This window comes from Tenrec ecaudatus, chromosome 3 (genome assembly GCF_050624435.1).
Source record: "Tenrec ecaudatus isolate mTenEca1 chromosome 3, mTenEca1.hap1, whole genome shotgun sequence".
Lineage (NCBI taxonomy): Eukaryota > Metazoa > Chordata > Mammalia > Afrosoricida > Tenrecidae > Tenrec > Tenrec ecaudatus.
Window position 1 is genome coordinate 191,681,704 of NC_134532.1, and position 12,511 is coordinate 191,694,214.

The following is a 12,511-nucleotide window of genomic DNA, read 5'->3' on the forward strand; positions in this document are numbered from 1 at the left end:
CTTTCCATGTATTAGTCTTCCAGCGGATGTGCTGCTTCTCTCAGCTAGCACAGTGCTTCACCTAATTAAAATGTCTAGCACCGAGGCAATTGTTCATTAGTGGTCTCAACTTCCGTTCTTGGATATGTGACAGTTGTCAGAAGGTGATGTAGGAAGGAAACTACACTTCTTAAAATACAAGCTTTTCTCCTTTTCTTACTTCAAAAGAAAAAAATCTTAACTTAAAGTTGATACCCAAGTTTCCGGTTCCAAAGCAATTCAAAAGCATTCCTCCAATCCATACTGTTCTCACATGATCTGACTTAGAATGCTAGTTTAAACCACCCTTGGATCCACTAAAAAAAATGCAAGTTACTTGAACTTTCCTAAACAAGAGTTCTATAATCCCTAACAGGAGCACGAATATGGAATGCCCACCTCAGCACACAGCTTTGGGATTTCAGCTGGGCGTTTAGGTAAACATCCATCTCTGTGAGCATGACAGTCACTTGTGCACCTGCACTCTGAACAAGGAGCACAATCATGTTGATGCACACCAAATTTTGAGTCACTGATATAAATAATGTTCAAAATTGAACATTACTGTGATTACTCTAATTTGTTATTGTCGTGACAAGTTTCTCTGATGCAGAAATTTATGCCAGAAAGCTCACCCACGGACAGCAAATATCAGCAGGGTTACCTAATAGACAGCTGTCTCAACAGCGTTTAGCCTGAGGTAGACTAGGAAGAAAGGTCTTGTGATTTACTTCCAAACATTTACACATGCGAGCTTACGCATTACAAACCTCTAACTCATTATTTTTGGACAGGTGATAAGGGATCAGTCATAGAGAAAGACATCATGGGTGTGAAGCAGAAGGTCAGAGAGAACAAAGGAGAAGCTTAGCCACATGGACTGGTAGAGTAGGCGCAATGCACTTGAATGAGCTGGCAGTGGTGAGGATGCTGCAAGGAGAGGCAATATTCCATATTGCTGTACACGCGGTTGTCATGAGTAGCCACTGACCTTGGCGGCTAATACAAACAAAAACAATTATCACCGTGTCTACTGTCCACAATAATATGCTCCTTCTTGCAGGCCATAATGCAAGAGTCAGAACACCCATTCTGAGGAAACGTGGCAATGGAAAGACTCAAACAACAAGAGAGGGAGCCAGCCATTGTCCCCCACACAATATAAATATTCACTCACACAAGCACGAACTTATGAAGTTACAAGTTGACAAAAGGTGGGCAGAATATTAGTGCCATAGTCCAGTCGGCTAGAGTGTAAGAAAACATTGCCCGAAGTTCCAGAGATAGATCTCAAGCAATGCAGACTGAAGCTCTAAGGAGGATGTTGTGAAGTTTACCAGATGACTTGGTGTAGACCCTGTGAAACGTGCTTCGTTCCCATTGGCTGCAGCCGTAAGTGAAACATAAAATAGTTGCTATGTTTCTTACCTCAGACAGGGTGCATTTAGATGGAATTAGACTTATAGGAAGAATCTACTTCTTACACTACAAGTGCAAGTGACTGGAAATGATAACGACATGGGAGAATAGGTGGAGAATAATTTATGACAGAGAAAAAAATCCTTAAATATGCACACAGCATATTCCTTAAAATCTAAAACACTAAAAATGTCCAAAGATTACACATTAGTAATGTAAATTTAGGTATACAAAAAAAAATTAACAGAAATAAACTAAGATAAAGCTATTGTAGAATTTGCCCAGTTATCAAAGGGCACTTTCAAAAATATAAGGCCGTAGCTTTCAAAGTTTTGGTGTTGTGCTGTTGTTGTTTTCAAACACACCTGAAACAAGGAAAAAATTGTAAAACCCTGACTTGTACACACATAGATATTCCTATATGCATACATGTAAGTACAAATAAAAAACCTTCATAAATCAATCATTGACTACACTGCATGCAGTGAATTTGGATTTTTAAAAATTATGTGCTATTTTATTCCATCTCATTCCATTTTTTTCTTTCATTTAACAATGCCAACTGTTATGAAGCACTGAGTTCCAATTATGGTGATTACCGTATATACTTGAGTATATGCTGACCCGCGTATCAGCAGAGGCACCTAATTTTACCATAAAGACTGCATGAAAAAATGTGCTGAAAAAACTCGGCTTACACACAAATATATCCAGTAATAATTTGGCATTCGATAATTGAGGGTGGTTGCATGGTAAGAATGAGGAAACAATGACCTGAGTGAATTATATACAGGAATGTTTCCATGGACACAGTGGCGGTGGAATAGAATATGTGTTGGGCTCCTCACCACCAGGTCAGCAGTTCAAACCCACTAGCCACTCAATGAGAGAAAGATGACACTTTGTGCCTCCCTGAAAATGGAGAGCCTTGGGAACCCACAGAGGTAGGTCTGTTCTGTCCTATATGGCTGCTACGACTCAGAATGGACCCCATGGCATGGAGTCTGTGGTATCTATATTTTAACAACAATTAGAAATATGCTGAATAGGACCAACAGAATTAAGTTCATGACACATTATGTATCTCGAATACAATCTGAGGGAAAAAATAAAATGACATTTATTACAAATGGAATTTCCAATTCCATTCCAATCTCCAAGATAGAGGTTAACTAGTTCCATGATAGGATTTATTGAAGGTCATGTTGAAAGGGTTCCAGGAAATTCTGATAGCTGGAAAGAGTGCAATCCAAAGAGTTAAAATGACATTCCTTTGATGTCTTTCATTCTCGCATTCCTATGTGTCCCTCTTCTACTCGGACCAGCCCTGCAGCATGCACAGCTCCACCCCAACACTGGCACCGTACACAATTGACAAATGCACAGAGACCATGGAAGATCGAAAGCCAGGCATGGATACCAAATCCCCTAGAGATTTTACTGCTTTTAATTTTTCTTTGTATTTTACACATATATCAGGGTTCGAGTCAACTAAATCAACAACAAAAGCAAACAACAGATGAATACACTAAGAAATACATTGGAAAGCTCATGCAGGGGCTCTCCTCATAGGCTAGTGTAATGCTTGTGATATGTTCTTGTTGGGAGGGGCCAGCAAATCCTATCCGCCTCAGAAGGGACCTTCTGTGCAATGGAGCAAAATACTGCGGAGCCCTGCTGAGCTCACCATCCTTGCTAGGGTTGATTCCATTACTGCCGACATTGTGTCCATGCGTCTGCAGGAAGTTGCCCTCCGACGTTTATGGACCCTCTGCTTTATCAAACAAAAGGTCTTTCTCTGGGACCTGGACCCTCTTGAGAGCATGACGGGATGCACTTCTTCTAAGATAGATTTTTCCTTTTTAGAGCCCACCATCCAGTCCATGAGCTTTGACAACACTATAATTCACATTCCTTCTTCACTGTCAGACTTTCACATGCATTGGAGAAAATGGAAAATACTGAGATTCAGATCAGATCCACCTTGGTCTTCAAAGGAGCATTTGCCTATTATCATTTGTTTGTTTTGCTTTAAAACATATTTTTTTCAAATTACCCCAAGTTTCGCACACTGTCAACTTTTAAGAGCAGATAGCTTCAACTTTCTCATGTGACTGGTGGAGTTGAGTCACAGACCTTGTGGTTAGCAGTTCAATACTTTCCTGACAAGACAACCAGGGAGATACACACACACACACACACACACACACACACACACACACACACTTTGAGTGAAAGCAAAGAATACTCAAAATATATTTACTAATGCTTTTTTGACTCTCCAAAGTTTTTCAGATCTATGGATCTTATAACAAACTGTGGATTGCATTAGAAAGGGTGGGAGAGAAATTCTGCTTTGCCTTCCTGTTGACAAGCCACATGGGGACCCTTGATAGAACCAGAGCCCTGGAGCTGGAGGAGCCGCATGGAGGCCCATGCCAGCACTGAGGTGCTTCCACCTCCACTGCATCCACAAGACTTTCCACCCACTGGTCTGTGATCTTCCTGCACTCAGAGCCATTGCATGTGGGGTGAGTAGAAAAAGAATTTACAGACTAGAATTGGACAGATGGGCTAATATTGGACCTATGGAATTGATCTGGACTGGCCTAAGACAGTTTCTTGGGAAAAATGATTGGGATTCCAAAACTCATTATTGTGCTCATATGGAATTTATTTATGAACCAAGAGGCAGTATTTTAATAGAATAAAGGGACATTGCCTGTTTTTCAATAAGGCATGGTGTGCATCAGGGTTTTACACTTACACCATACTTATTCACTATGTCAAAGTAAAAGAGCTGAACAAAATATTCCAGAGGGCAGCTCAAGAAGACAATAAAAATACTATAATAGAATGTACAAGCATATCCTCAAAAGACAAAACACGCTCCACACATCTTAAACTGAAATAACTAAAGAAAAAATTCAAACATTGAGTTACAATATTGAAAGATTCAATAGGGAAACTAAGATGAAAACTATACTAATTCACCATACTGCAAAGAACTATTCAACTTTCAACCATTTCAGGAGGTAGCATATGAACAAAAACTAATGGTACTGAAAGATAAAGTCCAAGCTGCATGAAAGCATGAGCCAAAAACTATTTGGTGGAAAACCAATTGAAATGTTTCACTCAGCTGATAAAATCTAGAAGGACCCACTCATCTATGCCAAGAAATTTGGAAGCCTAGAAGTGATTCATATATATATCCATTGCAAAGCAAGGTTACTTAACAGAATGCTCAAATTATAGAACAATATTATTGATACTACATGCAAATAACATTTTGCTGAAGCTCATCCAACAGTGATTGCAACAGTACACTGACACGGAGGTGCCAAAATCCTGACCAGGTTCAGACAAGGTCATGGAACAAGGGATAGCTTGGCTGATGCCAAAGTGATCTCGGTTGTTAGCAAAGCACACCAAATTTGATTCCTTGTATTGTGTTCGCTACATAAAGCCATTTGACTGGGTGTCCCATGACAAGCTATAGATAGCTATGAAAAGAATGGGAATCCCAGAATACTTCAAGGTGCCCGTGTGGAATTTATACATGGATCAAAAGGCAGTTGTATAAACAGAACACTGAAACACTGCATAGTTTAAAATCAGGTAAGGTGTTCATCAAAGTTGTATTCTTTCAACATAATCACTCATTCTGCATGCTGATCAAATAAAAGCTGGGTTTTATAAAGAAGAACACGCCATCAGGATCAGAGGAAGGCTTATTAACAACCTGTGATATGCAGACGATACAGCCTTACTTGCTAAAGTGAGGAGGACTTGAAGCACCTGCGGGTGAAGATACAGGATTTCAGCCTTTAGTATGATTTACAACTCAGTGGAAAGAGAAACAAAATCCTCATGAGTGGGTCAAGAGGTAACACCGTGATACACAGAGAAATAATTGAAATAGTCAAGGATGTTGCCTAGCTTGGATCCATCACGTCTCATGGAAGAAGCAGTCAAGAATCCAAAGGATGCATCACATTGTGTAAATCTGCAGCACAAGACTTACTTAAAGCTTTGAAAAGCAAGTATATTGTGTTGAGGATTAAAGTGCAGTTGACCCAAGGCAAAGTACTTTTAATTGCCTCATGTGAATGTAAAATTTGGACACTGACTCAAGGAAACAGAAGAATGGATAGAGTTAAATTATGGTGCTGGGCAAGAATACTGGGAGTACTATGGACTAGCAAAATAATGAACAAATCTGTTTTACAAGAAGTACAGCCAGAATGCCCCTTAAAGGCAAAGATGACGAGACTTCATCTCACATACTTTGAACTTGTTGTCAGGAAAGAACAGTCGCTGGAGAAAGACATCATGCTTGGTAACGGAGAAGGGGTGTGAAAAGGAGCAAGACCCTGCCCAAGAGGGAATGATACAGCAGCTCCAACCCTGAGTTCAAACATAAGAACAATTGTGAGGATGGCATAGGACCAGCGGTTTTGTTCAGTTGTACGTAGGGTCGCTGTGAGTAGGACACCACTTGGTAGCAGCTAACACACAAACACAATTCAATCTCTATTCTTGGCAGAATTATACAAACCTGGACTGCATGATGAATAATTTGGTACCAGAATTGGAGGAAAGCTTATCAATGACCTTTTGAAATACAGACACAGCCTTGCTTTCTGGAGCCAAGGAAAACTTGAAGCAATTGCTCTTGAAGGTCAAAGACTACAGTCTTCAATGTGGCTTGCAACTCATTGCAAAGAAGATTAGAATTCTTTTACAGGAGGACCAATAGACAACATCATGATAAATTAAGAAAAAAATTGAAGTTGTCTAGGATTTCATCTTGCTTGGATTCATAAGCAATGCTCAGGGCAGCAACAATCTTTAAATCAAAGAATGCATTATGATTTGCTCTGGGGAAAATACGTTGAACAAGATCTGTTGCAGGTGTGGAACAACAAGGGTTTCATTTTGAAAACTAACGTGTCCTAACTTAAGCCAATGTACTTTTCATGGCCCCATAGGTATATGAAAGTTGCCCGAAAAAGACCAGAAAAGAACTGATACACCTGAAGTCTGGTGCTAGCAGTGTACCATGGACCAAACTTATCTGTCTGGAAGAAGTACTGCCAGTGTGCTCCTTGGAAGTGAGGGGGCAGAGACTCTGTGTCACGTAATTCAGGCGTGTCAGGAGAGACCAGACCCTGTAGAGAGACACCATCTCCTCAAAAGAGGAACGACTTCCGAGTCTCAAGGAGATGCACTGGCACCACAGCTGTAACAACAGACTCAAACACAACAATCCTGAGGACGGTGCAGGGCCAGGCAATCTTTCGTTTCATTGTACAAGGAAGCACTAAGAATCTGATCCGACGTGAAAGCACCTGAAGACAATTAACATCACTTATTCAGGGCCTGTTGAACGCATGACGTCACAGCTATGGACTAAAATATCTATTTTCTTTCATCTCTTTATATTTTTACATCGTTTCTGAAAATTAGGGGTGTGAGACACAAGTCTATTTCAGAGGGGCCCAAAGACAATTGGGAATTGTTTGGCTAACAGCACGCCAATGCCCACTTGTGTGTGCACAGGCACAGGCAAATCACATTTTTGTGTTAAAACAGAATGTCTTACATAAGTATAATGATAAGCAGTTATTAGAACAAGTTATGATAAATATAGTTAAGAAATAAAGTATTTTAAATGAGTAGTTTTAACATTTTCCATGAAAGTGATATAAATTAGGGACAGTTTCTTTTAACATACTGTTTAAATTATTATTTATAATGCTCCTCATCTGTAAGACTAACAAAGAAAAATAATTGTTTCTCTAGTATGACACTTATACTATATATTCAAATTACAAGGTATTTTGAAACATTTATAAACACTGACTTTTATCCTTTTTTTTTAATCAATCACCATGGTGGGGTAGAGTCCAAGACAAAATAAACTTAAGAAATAAACTATTTTTGGCATTTGAACAGTTGTCCAAATCAATAAAAAGTTTAAGTTGCACTGGAATGAATAAAACATGTCAATAAATAACATTTTATATTTTGTTTAGTTGCCATTCTCACCACAAGAATTTAATATCTGTTCAAACCCATATAGCTAAAATAAAAATGATATGTTCTCTATAGACAACAAAGTTTACTACCCTGGATGTCAATATAGCTGGTCCTAGGCAGAGTTTTTTATGTTAATGTGAAAGAAAAATGAAACCAAACTAAAAAACTACTGCTGGAATATTAAGAGTTATATCATGGTGTTCACAAACAAAGAATGATTCCTGAGTCTCTTTATCACTCATGTAATGAAGTCATTCTTTTTTATAAACCTGGATGGAACCCTTTGCATACCCTTGACACTGAACCACAGAGTTCTATGAAGGGTACATTAGATGAAGAGGGAAAAACATAAAGCATCATTAGAGTTCTGAATTATTCATATGCGCATAGCATAAGACAGGTATCATCCCTGGCCACATCCCTCTGTGTGCTCAGCTTCACATTCAATGGGTTTGCTGCTTTTTAGACTCACTTTCCATATAGTGACACTCAGCCTGAATAAACCTTTATCTAATGAAGAGCCACAGGCTTGTGCCTGGGCAGAGTCAGTCTTCCTAGCAACTGTCATCAGCGTTCTTGAATCTTTTTAAATGTGAATATGTGTCACTTGTCATACAACAGGATGACTGGAGTTGAGAGCAAGGCACAGAAATAGAAGAGCCTAATCACACTTCTACCAGAATATAGTTGTCACTCTATCTTGCTTACAAGCAAAATAAATAGGCGGAAATCACATCTATGATGAGACAACCTATAGCTGAATAGGGAGACAGACATTGGTGTGAAATCCAGAGGTACTCTGCCCAATATTAGAGCCATGTGATTGTACCTGCCGAGAAGCTCGCTGCTAAGCTGGCTTCTTACTTATCACTTGCATTTTCAAGTTCTTTCCTGAAGTTATTTAAGACATTTCTATTGCGCTATAAATTGAGATCATATGTCATGACGTCTGTATATCTAAGTAAAAGAAAGTATGATGATATATTTAAATAAATTATTAATTATGTTCAGCGTGTCCTGGGCTGACAGACTCTCCAGAATTTGGACCACCTCTGTGATGGGCACAAAATTGGTGCCGGTTAGTTTTGATGGCATTGTCATGCCCATATTGAAAATATAGCTGTTCAAATAAAGCCAATCAAAAGTATTTCAAACTATGTAAAGGGAGAAAATATAGATCACTTTTGGTATAAGAACATTAATATAATAACATGACATAATACTATAATGATGCTAAGAATAATAATGCAATAAAAATACCTCTAATTTAGTTAGCGCCTAACAATTTGCTAAGAACCATGCTAGAGGTTTTGCATATGTTGCTGCGTTTATCTTGCACATGAACCATATGGCGCAGGAATTATTACTCCAATTTTATAGCAAATGAATCTGCATTTCAGAGAAGTTGGAATAAACTTTCAACAATCAAACCAAAACAATGGCAATCGCAATGTAAAGCTCTGTCTCTTAGATTTGTTATTTCATCGAGCATTCGTCATGAGGTCACACAAAAATATCAACACTCTCACTAAATAGTGGATATTGGCCAACGTTTCCGTTTGTAGCATCATTTACTTGCAGTCCCCAAGGCGCTAGAGCTGCTCCTTCGACTCTTTTCTGGAGAATGCTCCTCGTAGCACGTTGGAGTTCTGCAGGAACAATGGGTCACACATTTGTTCTGCCCTACAACAAACCTTGCTGTTCCTGGGAGATGCTGTCGAGGCAGTTCCAAGTCAGAGCAGCCCCGTGCACAACGGAAACAAACACGGACCGTCCTGAGTCAGTCTGACATGGGAGCCCAGTTGAGTGCTCTCCTGCCCGAGGGGCTCGGCTCCTGGCCCTGTCTCCGACAGTGCCCTGCTGCTGTGCTTTGGGCTTTTTCGGTAGCCGACAATGTTTTTAGGGGCTGATTCCTCTAAAGTGCACAGCGGGCTCCTTCTGCGTAGTCAAAAGATCTAGCTGAAACCTGTTCACTTTGGATAACCTTGTTAGGATTTGATGTGCTACTGGCAAAACTTCCAGCACCAGGGCAACGCGCAGCAATGTGCTAAACAGCCAAGGCTTAGGACGATAGATATTACCACGAGTATGACAATATACTGGGTGTCAATTTCAAATTTAATGTGCTTTTTAAAAAACATTCTTGTTTATATACTTTGCTCATCAATAGAAATAAATGCTAACTCATCCATATTTAAGATCAGGTCTGAATTTTGAAAATAAAAATACAATTACTTATTAAGTTAGGTTTCCCCAGACCGTAAAAAATCATGATACGAAAAGGTAGGAAATTTTGAGAATACTGAAAACTGTACCTCATTTTTAAATGGAAAGAAAAATATTGTCTGCTTTGGTTGTGGAAAATTAATGAATTGATTTTGAAATTTCCAGTTTGCAGATTGTATAGCAGGTGACCTGGGACGTTATATTGGAACATAATTTCTTATGAGGGATATATAAAATGTGTTCATAAAATGACTCTGCAGTGTTTTGAACAGCAGTAATCATATTTCCATGTGATAGTTAGACTCAATGAGGAGCCAGCTGCTGTCTGGCTCAGAGCGATTAGTTGTGGGAAGAAATGTGGCGTTTTTAATTGTGGCAAGAGGAATTGATTGGTGTAAACAGGAAGTGATAAATTAGTGGTCAGGGTCAGTGTACACTCTTTGACAATGGTGTGTCCTAATCCATGAAAGCTCTCAGCAGATGGATTTTACTTTTCAATTTTGGAAAGTAGAATAAAATGACTTATATTCCTTTCTTGTTATTTCATTTCCTACATGCATGACATGCAATACAAAACAGATTAGAAAATTCAAATTAATAACATATTAGGATGTGATTATTCATCTCAAATGAAAAGATTCTTCATTTACCAATGATTCACTACTTAAACCCATCGAAGAAGACACCCAGTGTACTTACGATATATCATTTTTTCATAAATGTATACAGTAAAATTTAGTCCATAAAATGCTCACCTTTAGAGCATTCTAGATTAGAAAGACTTTATCTCTGTCATCATTATTTGCTTTAGTTTTAAATTCACTGCAAAGTATTTCCACACATTTTAATATCTACTCCATTAAATTGGGAATAATTGGTCTGGGGATCATTGTCCTGAAAAACTTTTCTCTTTTCACATAAGCTCCATCATTATCAATGTGCTGATGTCATTATCAATATGTTTAAAGAGCTCATCGTTCCACATAGTTTAGTTTCCAGTCCGCAGTCAACAATGCCTATTCATGTTCTTCCATATCTTATAGAACAAGATGTTCCCAATTAACCAACAACAACAACAACCAAACCCACTACCATCAAACCAGTTCAAATCCACAGCAATCCTAACTGAGCTTCTGAGAAGACATCATGCTGGAGAAAGCGGAGGGGCAGCAGAGCAGAGGGAGGCTCTCAACAAGATGGATTCACCCTGGCAACAGCAAGGGCTTCAACCACACGTGTGGGGATGGCACAGGACCAGGCAGTGCTTACTTCTGTTGCTCATAGGGTCGATGCGAGTCAGAAGTGGCCGCCTGGCACCATCACCAACAAGTTGTGCATCACGACAGGGACAGGGAGCCTCCTCCTTCTCCCATGGACAGGCTGGTACATTCAAGCTGTGACCAGTTTGTGGTTGGCAATCCAACGCTGATTAAACCGTGACACTAGAGTTCCTTCAGAGTATATATAAAAATCTAGTCAAATATTTAACATGCCTTTTTCATGAACAGCTTAATTACCCCCCAACCCTAATCCATAAAATATGTATTCAGTCTTATAAATACTTGAGACTGTATCACAAGACTTGAACGTCTGACAGATCATAAGAAAGAAGAAGAAAACATGACCGTGGTGTTTTCAGGAGTAATTTATATAGTGGTGTTTTTTGTTGTTGTTATATTATTTTGTAAAATGCAATCTTACTCTTAATAGAAAAAATTACTCAACTGAGAACTGCGGAAAAATCTTTCAGACAACCTAGTAGTTGGTTGCAGCATGTAATTTAATTAGGAGCTTGATATTAATCAACTGGTGACTTTCAGTCGTCTTTCTTCCTTTCCTTAATGAAGTTTGTTTTTGTTTCTGGGGTTTCATTTAGTTAAGGAAGAAAAATGGGGACTGGGGACTTCGGATCAAACCCAACTGTAAATTCACGTTTCGGCAAGAAGGGGCCAATGAGTCTTTATGGATTAACAGGGTCCTAAAAACCATTAAAGAGATCTGGTGATGTGGTGGTTAAAGCACTCCGCTGCGAACTGCAAAACACACCCCAAAAGCTTCCCTTTTAAGTCACCACCTGTTCCCCTGGAGGAAGGTATGCCAATCCTCTCCTTAAAGATGCACCGCCTTGGAATGCTAATGCGACAGTGCTGTCCTGTGATGGTCACCAGGAGTTGGAATTGACGCAATGGCAGTGGATTGGGTTTTTGTTTACTTAACCAACCAGTCACTTCATCCACAGTTAACTTGTGTGTTTCAATTATTTCTAATACTGATATAAGGAATACAGGCTATTATGAAGATGGCCCAAGGCCAGGCAACGTTCCATTCTGTTGCGCTTTGGGTCGGTTTGAGTCAGAACCGAGTAGACAGTAACAGCAACAGCAGCAACATATCTAAAACATTTATATTGTTCTGATGCAAATCAGGCTTAATATTTATAATGGAAAACAAGAAAACTGAAAGTACAGTAGGAGAATTCAGATCCTTCTAGATAAAAGTAAGTTGCTCTGGTAGGTGAAGCACTATTTTCAGTCCATGCAGTAAAGTACCTATTCCCAATCCCTGAGTGACACAAACAGTTAATAAGCTTCCAAAATATGATAAGTGTATACTCCCATCCCTGTTAAAATAGACACACCGTACTTGTTTACTCTATCATGAGATTAACCTATCTCAGAAACCCAATTAACTACTTTAATGACTAGAGAGAACATAATGAATGAACCAAAATGGCATTTGATAATTATATGCCTCTCCCTCATTTTAACACGGCTGGAGAAGGTGATGAAAAATGTAGGCAGAA

At 39.1% G+C, this 12,511-nt stretch overlaps 1 protein-coding gene across 3 annotated transcripts in view; it reads right to left on the reverse strand.

Moving 5' to 3' along the window:
* PCDH7 (protocadherin 7) overlaps positions 1-12,511 on the reverse strand; it is a 496,884-nt gene that overhangs the window by 288,365 nt on the left and 196,008 nt on the right. The window lies entirely within an intron of this gene.